This window comes from Rattus norvegicus, chromosome 5 (genome assembly GCF_036323735.1).
Source record: "Rattus norvegicus strain BN/NHsdMcwi chromosome 5, GRCr8, whole genome shotgun sequence".
Classification (NCBI taxonomy): Eukaryota; Metazoa; Chordata; class Mammalia; order Rodentia; family Muridae; genus Rattus; species Rattus norvegicus.
In genome coordinates this window covers 79,772,982-79,780,782 of record NC_086023.1, presented here as the reverse complement: position 1 = coordinate 79,780,782, position 7,801 = coordinate 79,772,982, and the positions used below count along the sequence as shown (strand labels likewise).

At 43.3% G+C, this 7,801-nt stretch overlaps 1 pseudogene; it reads left to right on the top strand.

The window, feature by feature from the left end:
• The first annotated feature begins 288 nt into the window (after positions 1-288).
• On the top strand, positions 289-7,454 carry Zfp37-ps4 (zinc finger protein 37, pseudogene 4; annotated as a pseudogene).
• The last annotated feature ends 347 nt before the right edge of the window (positions 7,455-7,801 follow it).

The following is a 7,801-nucleotide window of genomic DNA, read 5'->3' as shown; positions in this document are numbered from 1 at the left end:
CCATAAGCCAAGGGACCGCAACCCAGAGAAAGGTCCAGACAAACTCGCTAGTCCCAGGTCAACATGGGTCTGGAGTTTACCTAAAGCCTTCCCCCTTCGATACCAATACTTTGTGGAAATGAGATGTGAAATAGTAGAAACATTCAAAGCCAAGGAAGAAATTCTAAACACCAGAGACAGAGCCAATCCCTTTGTAAAGAAGAAGAGAGGGAAGAGGTGAGTGTTGATACGGTCGAACTGTCCAATTCTCTATGGACTGAAGAAGAATGATAGGAGTCAGTAACGTTCATGGATGTGTCTGTGGCTTTTCCTCAGAAGGAATGGGAGCAGCTGGAACCTGGGCAGAGAAACGTGTACAAGGATACAAAGCTACAGTACTGCAGCAATCCAGCCTCGATGGGTAAGAACAGTTCCCCTCCACCCAGAATATGTTCCCTGCGGTCCCTTCTTCCTCAAGTCCTTCATTTTTCCCCTTGATGTTTTCTTGTTTTGTTTTGTTTTATTTTGGTGGTGGTGGTGGTGGTGGTGGTGGTGGTGGTGGTGGTGGTGGTGGTGGTGGTGGTGGTGGTGGTTGGTTGGTTGGTCAGGGACTTTTGATCCCTTTTTAGTATTGTTAGGATTTTGAATCTCAACCCTTGACTGGACAGAAAATACTAAGACACCATGGTTTCACGTGGCAAGCTTTAAGGAAAGAAGAGTAGAAGAGAGGACAGGTGGCCGTCATGGGCACATGGGGGAGGGGGATGGGAAAAGAACAGAGAACAACAAAGAGCAAGAGGGGAAAGAGAGGGTAAGAGGGAATAAGAGGTGGGGGGGGAAGCAGCTCCTTTTATAGTGTCAGGTACTATACATGCCATTTGCTAGCCAACTGTGGGGCAGAGCATACCTGGCTGCTGCCAAGTAGCTGTGGGGGTGGAGCTTAGACAGAATAGCAACAAGTGCTAGGAATGATGCTTGTGCCATTGCCTCCAAAAGGGAAGATGTGCTTAGTTGAGTTTCATGGGCATCCTTATTTTGAAACATCAGAAGCCATATATGTTCATTAGCCTTGAAAGACCTTGGAGTAAAAAAGTTGGGGCTTGATTTCTGAAGTGGCTGGTCCAACCCTCAGTGTCTACCATTTCTTATGAGTAGGAAATCAAGATCCCAGACAAGTCCCAGTCTCTAAGTTGGATGGATAAGAGGAGCAATGTTCTATAGGAAAGGTGAATAAGAACAGCCCAAGTAGTCTGCACAGACTCAAGAAAACAGGAACCAGTGCAAGTAAGTCTTTAGTTTCTTGATGGTAAGCTTGGAATTCTTCAAAGAGTAATTGGAAAACTTTCATTAGGACTGGGGATACAGCTCAGAATAGACAGTGATTTCTCACAAGGACCTAGATTTGATTCCCAATATGGAAAAAATATTTTTTTCTTAAAAGTCCCGGTTTTTGTCTCTTAACCAGGAACTAGTAGAAACAACACCAGAATCTCTCAGGAGAAAAGGAATTCACAGTACAGAAGTTTTCTCACCTTGGAGATTCTAATATCACCTTCTCCTGTAAACCTGTCCACATGAGCAGCTCAAAACAAGCTTGTATTTCATGGAGAAGAAAAGAATGGGTGAATGGAACCACTTAATTACTCCTTAAATCACTGCTTGGATGTGGTAGTTACCCACTGTAGCTCACTTTCAAATGGTCAGAGCGAGCCGCCTGGCTCAGGGGTAGGCATGCATAATCTCTTTATAGAGGAGGTGCAGCAATTCCAAATGCCATGCTACAGGGTAGCCCAAGAGGCATGGTCTTCCATAAGGAGCAAGAGTATAGTCAGTCACCATTCTGACAGTAGTAGGGAGAAAGCTGAAATCCAGGGCTAAGTAGCCTGAAGTCACCTCCCTCACCTAGCCCCTTCCCTAATGTATACTTATTGCTTAGCCTCCAGAAGACTCTTCAACATTCGATCTCATTCCTCTTCACCATATTTAAAAAAGAATCCTCAATTTTCCCTGTCCTCTCCCTGCACACAAGTTCCCTAATTGTCATATTTTCTCGTAATAAATTTAGACATTCTTAGATCAGTCTCTTTTCTGCATCTCTGGAGATGGTGGACACTCCTAATAATTTTGTTTCCTTCCATTAACTACAAAACTCCTCATAACCCTGCTCTGTAAGTGTCCATACGTCCTTAATCCCTGGGATGATTTGAATGAGATATCCCCCCATAGTCTCAGGCATTTGAGACATCACCCAGTTGGTGGGTGTTTTCATTAGGGCTGGCCCAACTGTGTGTGTGCCACACACAGAGGTATGGCCTGTTTCCTACTTACAGGTCAAGATGTGACTTTCAGCTTCCTGCTCTGTGACGGTCCCTTCCTGCCATGCCTCCCTGTCATGACTGTAGAGAGGGGCGTATCTCTCTGAAACCATCTGCCCCTTGCTGACACAGTCATGGCGTTTTATCACAGCAATATGAAAGTAATTTATACAATCACTCTCTAGTCAACCTTCTTGCCCTCTAGTGCCCTTGTTAATGGCTGTCAACCTTAAGTTCTTGCTGTGCCTTTATTTTTTTTATCTTTATTAACTTGAGTATTTCTTATTTACATTTTGATTGTATTCCCCTTCCAGGTTTCCCGGCCAACATCCCCCTAATCCCTCCCCCTCCCCTTCTATATAGGCTTCCCCTCACCGTCCTCCCCCCATTACCACCCTCCCCCAACAATCACATTCACTGGGGGTTCAGTCTTGGCAGGAACAAGGACTTCCCCTTCCACTGGTGCTCTTACTAGGCTATTCATTGCTACCTATGAGGTTGGAGCCCAGGGTCAGCCCATGTATGGTCTTTGGGTAGTCGCTTAGTCCCTGGATTGCTGTGTCTTTAAATGGATGAGTTACCAGCTCCCCTTACTTTGCTAATGGTCCCTTAAAGTCAGGTGTTCTGGTCTTCTAGTCCTCTATTGCATCTTTCCAAAAGATCTCCCAGTATGCAAATACAAGCTAATTTTCCTAGACTGGCAGCTTCTAGGTGGACATCTCTGACATCTTTGTCGTACCTTCTTATTGGAGTGGCTTGTAGGAAATTCAGCTATGGAAAGTTTCATTCTTATTAGTCCTTAACCCTCCCTGCTTTTGTCTTGTGTTCTATGATCCTCTTGTCAAGTCCCATTTGTTGGTTTTTCTTAGTTGTCACTGACACTACACGAATCTGGCTTGTCTTATCTCTAAGTCTAGTACTTAGGAGGGTTTAACGAGTCCACGTTCCCTGATTCACAGTACAGATGTGTCACTCATAAGCATTACCTGCACTTGCAGGTCCCAGTGAGCCCATGCTTCAGTTTCTGAAATGACATATGGTTTCTCTTAAAATTCAGGTTCCAGTTGCTGTCTCAAATTAAGAAAATTATTTTCCTGAGAAGGGGGATACACACACCTCTGATCTTGTAACTTAGGAGACATAGGCAGACAGATCTATGTGAGTTTGAGGCCAGCCTGGTCTACAGAGTGAGTTCAAGGACTGCCAGGGCTATACAAAGAAACCCTGCCTTGAAAAACAAGAAAAAAACAAGAAAGGAAGAGAAAATTATTTTAACCTTAATCAAGTATTAGTGCCGTGGTATGATCTTGTCGCGTAGTAGGACTGTGATTCATAAAACCTTCATAGTGAAGTTGTCTTTTCATACTTTCTGTCTTTTGGGGGAGTGGATACCCATTGTGAGAGCTCCATGCATCCCTGTAGGAAGTTGGTTATGGGGCTAGAGAGATGGCTCAGTTTGTAATGTACTGGCCTCATGAGCATGACCCTGAGTTCAGCTCTTCAACCTCCATGTAAGAAGCTGTGCCTGGAGGTGCACACCTGTAATCTGGCACCAAGGCGGTGAAGACCGGAGCTGGGACTTGTTGGCCAGCATGTTTAGCCAACTGGTGAGCTGTTTGGTGAGAAACCTTGTTGCAAACCTAAGATGAAGAAAACAGTCCAGGAACAGCTTGATGACAAACTGGCATGCACATGCATGGGCATGTGAATATGTGCAAACATCCAGATGAACATGTGTACACACGGCCAAAGATTGTTTTAATCTTACATGTCAAGAGAACAGGTGTAAGTCCTGATCACTTCCTTTAAGAAGGAAAATTATCCCTGTCTTCCGCCATCATCACTGGGTATCAGAAGACGGAGAGTCCTGCTGCCCGGAGAGTCCTGCTCATCTCTCTATCCCAGGGTGCAAGTCTTGAGTTCCTGGGTGAAAGAGTGGCTCCAGTTCAGCTTTTCTGGACTCCCTCTTCTATACTATACAGATTTCCACCAAACATTCTCTCTCTCTCTCTCACTCTCTCTCTCTCTCTCTCTCTCTCTCTCTCTCTCTCTCTCTCTCACACACACACACACACACACACACACACACACACACACAAACACACACATATGTATTTCTATTATGTAGCCCTGACTGGTCTGGAACTCTGCCTCATGAATGCTGGGATTAAAGATGTGTGCCACTATAGTTTACCGCCAACCAGGATCTCCTAAATGCCCTCCATAAAATTGAGAATTCCAGTTATCCATTCAGATGCTCTGATTTTCTCCATATAAACTGGAGTGGCTATTCACTCTTACCTATGTTTCTCTCTTTAAATGTTTAAAACTCTTACCTCAGATGATTTCTCCATTCCATTTCTATGCAGAGAGCTGGTAAGAGAGTAGGCTGAGAGAAGAAGAGCGTTCCTAAATGTACATTTTTGAATTGGGCAATGTGTAGGAAAAAGAACATGAGCAAGTGTTCGGGCCATGAATCAACTTGAAATTGGCTATCACCTGTTGGAATGGTGACAAGATCAAAGGCATGCAATCCACAAGTCACTGGGAAAACAGGTGGACACCCACTGTAAACCCAGACAGTAAAGCATCTCCCAAGTGATTTGCTAGGAATTTCATGACTTTGAAAAAGCATCAGGGAACTTAGAGGAACCATGGAGTTGTTGGTTGTTAGTAAGAATGTCCTTGGTATGTTGCTCATGGAAGAGAATGGAGGAGCAGCTGCCCTTCGTAGCACCCGAGTCATCCGCTGGCTCCTCAGTTGTTTGGAAGGTGTGTTCTGTTTTAGTTTATTTTAGGTAGCCTTAGTAAAAATAGAGGGATTTATTGAAGAGGAAAAAGTACACCTCTTACAAGCCAATGGTAGAGACTTTAGCCAGACTCCACCAGGAACAAGAACTGGCAAATTAGAGGTCACAGGGAAGTGAAACTATGTACACTATGTTCTTGAGAACAAGTAGTCCTACATTTCTGCCTCTTTCTGTGCATGGGTAAGTAGGATAAGTATGGCTTTTATAACACTTGCATCATGGCATCCTAAATTTAATCACAGTGGGGAGACTAGTAATGCTTTGCTATGTAGCCCCGGCTGACCTCAAACTTATGAAAAGGTATTTCAGCCTCCCGTGTACTGGGAATAATAGGCATGTGCCACCATACCTGGCATAACCACAAATCTGTTTTTTAACTTAATGCATTGTTTGTTCAATATTCCTTGTGTGTATTTCATCTTCTACCCTAAGGTTACAAGATCCTGTTTCTAAGCAGCCAACTCTTTCAGTTGTCTTTTCCCTGGTTTACTGTAGCTTACTTTCCATTGGGTCCAAGAGGACAGAGGCAGTCCTTCCTGACGCTTATTTTATTATTGGGATGTTAGGGTGGTACATATTCAACCCCACCAAGGAGGGCATCTCTTTAGGAAACGTATACAGAAGTTCAGTGGGGGTGTAGAAACTCACAAGAATCTCTCATCAATTCTATTCTAGAGGTCCAACAAGACGGTGCACAGACGGAGGGGAAGCAGAAATTCCAAAGGAAACTAACTACAGAAGTGACATTCAGGAAGAAAAGTTCAAACAGTAAGAAAAGCAGTGAGTGTACTTTGTTGGAGAGAAAAATGTCCATTCAAAACACGATCCTTCTGTAAAAAGATTGCATAAATCCAATTTGTATGGGAAGAACTTGAATCAGAAGTTAGACTTGCCCAGTCAGATTAAAAACTTTGGGAAAAAGAAACCCGATACAGCTAACAAATATAGGAAATCACTCAGCCATTGTTCATCCGATGTGAACAGAGATGAGATTTCAACTAGAAAGAAATGTGACAAGTCACCCAACAATAAATTGTTTGGTAAAGGTGACAAAAACCAAACAGGCAAGAAATGTGAGAAAGTATGCCGTCATAGTGCGTCCCATTCCAAGGAAGACAAAATACAGACCGAGGAGAAACGGAAATCACCCTGCCGTAGTCCATGTAATCCCGACAAAACTCCGGGTTCTGGGAAACCATATGAATGTAATCAATGTGGGAAGGTCCTCAGCCATAAACAGGGGCTCCTTGAACATCAAAGAACTCATACTGGGGAGAAACCATATGAATGTCACGAATGCACGATAACTTTCAGCCAAAAGTTCCACCTTGTCGTACATCAGAGAACTCACACTGGGGAAAAGCCATATGAGTGTGTCCAGTGTGGCAAAGCCCACGGTCACAAACATGCCCTCACTGACCACCTGAGAATCCATACCGGAGAAAAGCCCTACAAATGTAACGAATGTGGCAAAACCTTTAGGCACAGCTCAAACCTTATGCAACACATAAGATCTCACACGGGCGAGAAGCTGTATGAGTGTAAGGAATGTGGCAAATCCTTCAGATATAATTCATCTGTCACCGAACATGTGAGAACCCACACGGGTGAAATACCCTATGAATGTAATGAATGTGGCAAAGCTTTTAAGTATGGCTCATCCCTGACTAAACACATGTGAATTCATACAGGCGAGAAGCCATTTGAATGTACTGAGTGTGGGAAGACTTTTAGCAAAAAGTCACACCTAGTTATCCATCAGAGAACTCACACGAAGGAGAAACCTTATAAATGTAAGGAGTGCGGCAGCCTTTGGACATAGCTCATCTCTTACCTACCATCTGAGAACTCCCACAGGGGATTGCCCCTTTGAATGTAATCAATGTGGTAAGGCCTTTAAGCAAATTGAGGGTATTACTCAACACCAGAGAGTTCATACAGGAGAGAAATCCTATGAATGTGTAGAATATGGAAAAGCCTTAAGTCAGAAGTCACACCTCATTGTACATCAGAGAACTCATACAGGGGAGAAGCCCTTTGAATGTTATGAGTGTGGAAAAGCCTTCAGTGCAAAATCACAACTTGTTATTCATCAGAGATCCCACACTGGAGAGAAATCCTATGAGTGTGTTGAATGTGGTAAAGCCTTCAAACAAAATGCTTCTCTTACCAAACATATGAAAATTCACTCGGAAGAGCAATCTCAGGAGGAAGATTAATGTGGGAACTCTGACAGCTGACTGGTTTGGTATTGTTTAACCTTCAAGATGGTCTCAGTTTGATGATGGTAGAGTCTTTTTTTAAGAGTATGAATCTTTACATGAGATCATTAGATGGTAATAAAGTTTAAACTTCACCTAAACCTTTCCAGGAAATACTGTGTTTTTACACTTGTTACAAATTGTCTCCATATTTAGATTAAAATAGGAAACGCTTAAAATTGTGAACAAGGAGATGAGGAGATAGCGTAATCAGTAAAAGCTTGTTAAGAGTTATAGAGATCTGAATCCCATCCCTAGGACCCACATCAAAATCTAAATGTGCTGCTGTGCTCTTGCAACCTCATAATTGGGAAAGTTGAGACAGGAGAATCCCTGAGACTACCTGGCCAACCAGACTTGCTTAATTTACAAGCCATAGGTCATAGGGAAAAACTTTTAAAGACAGGGTACAGTGCTCCTGAGAAATGGTACTCGT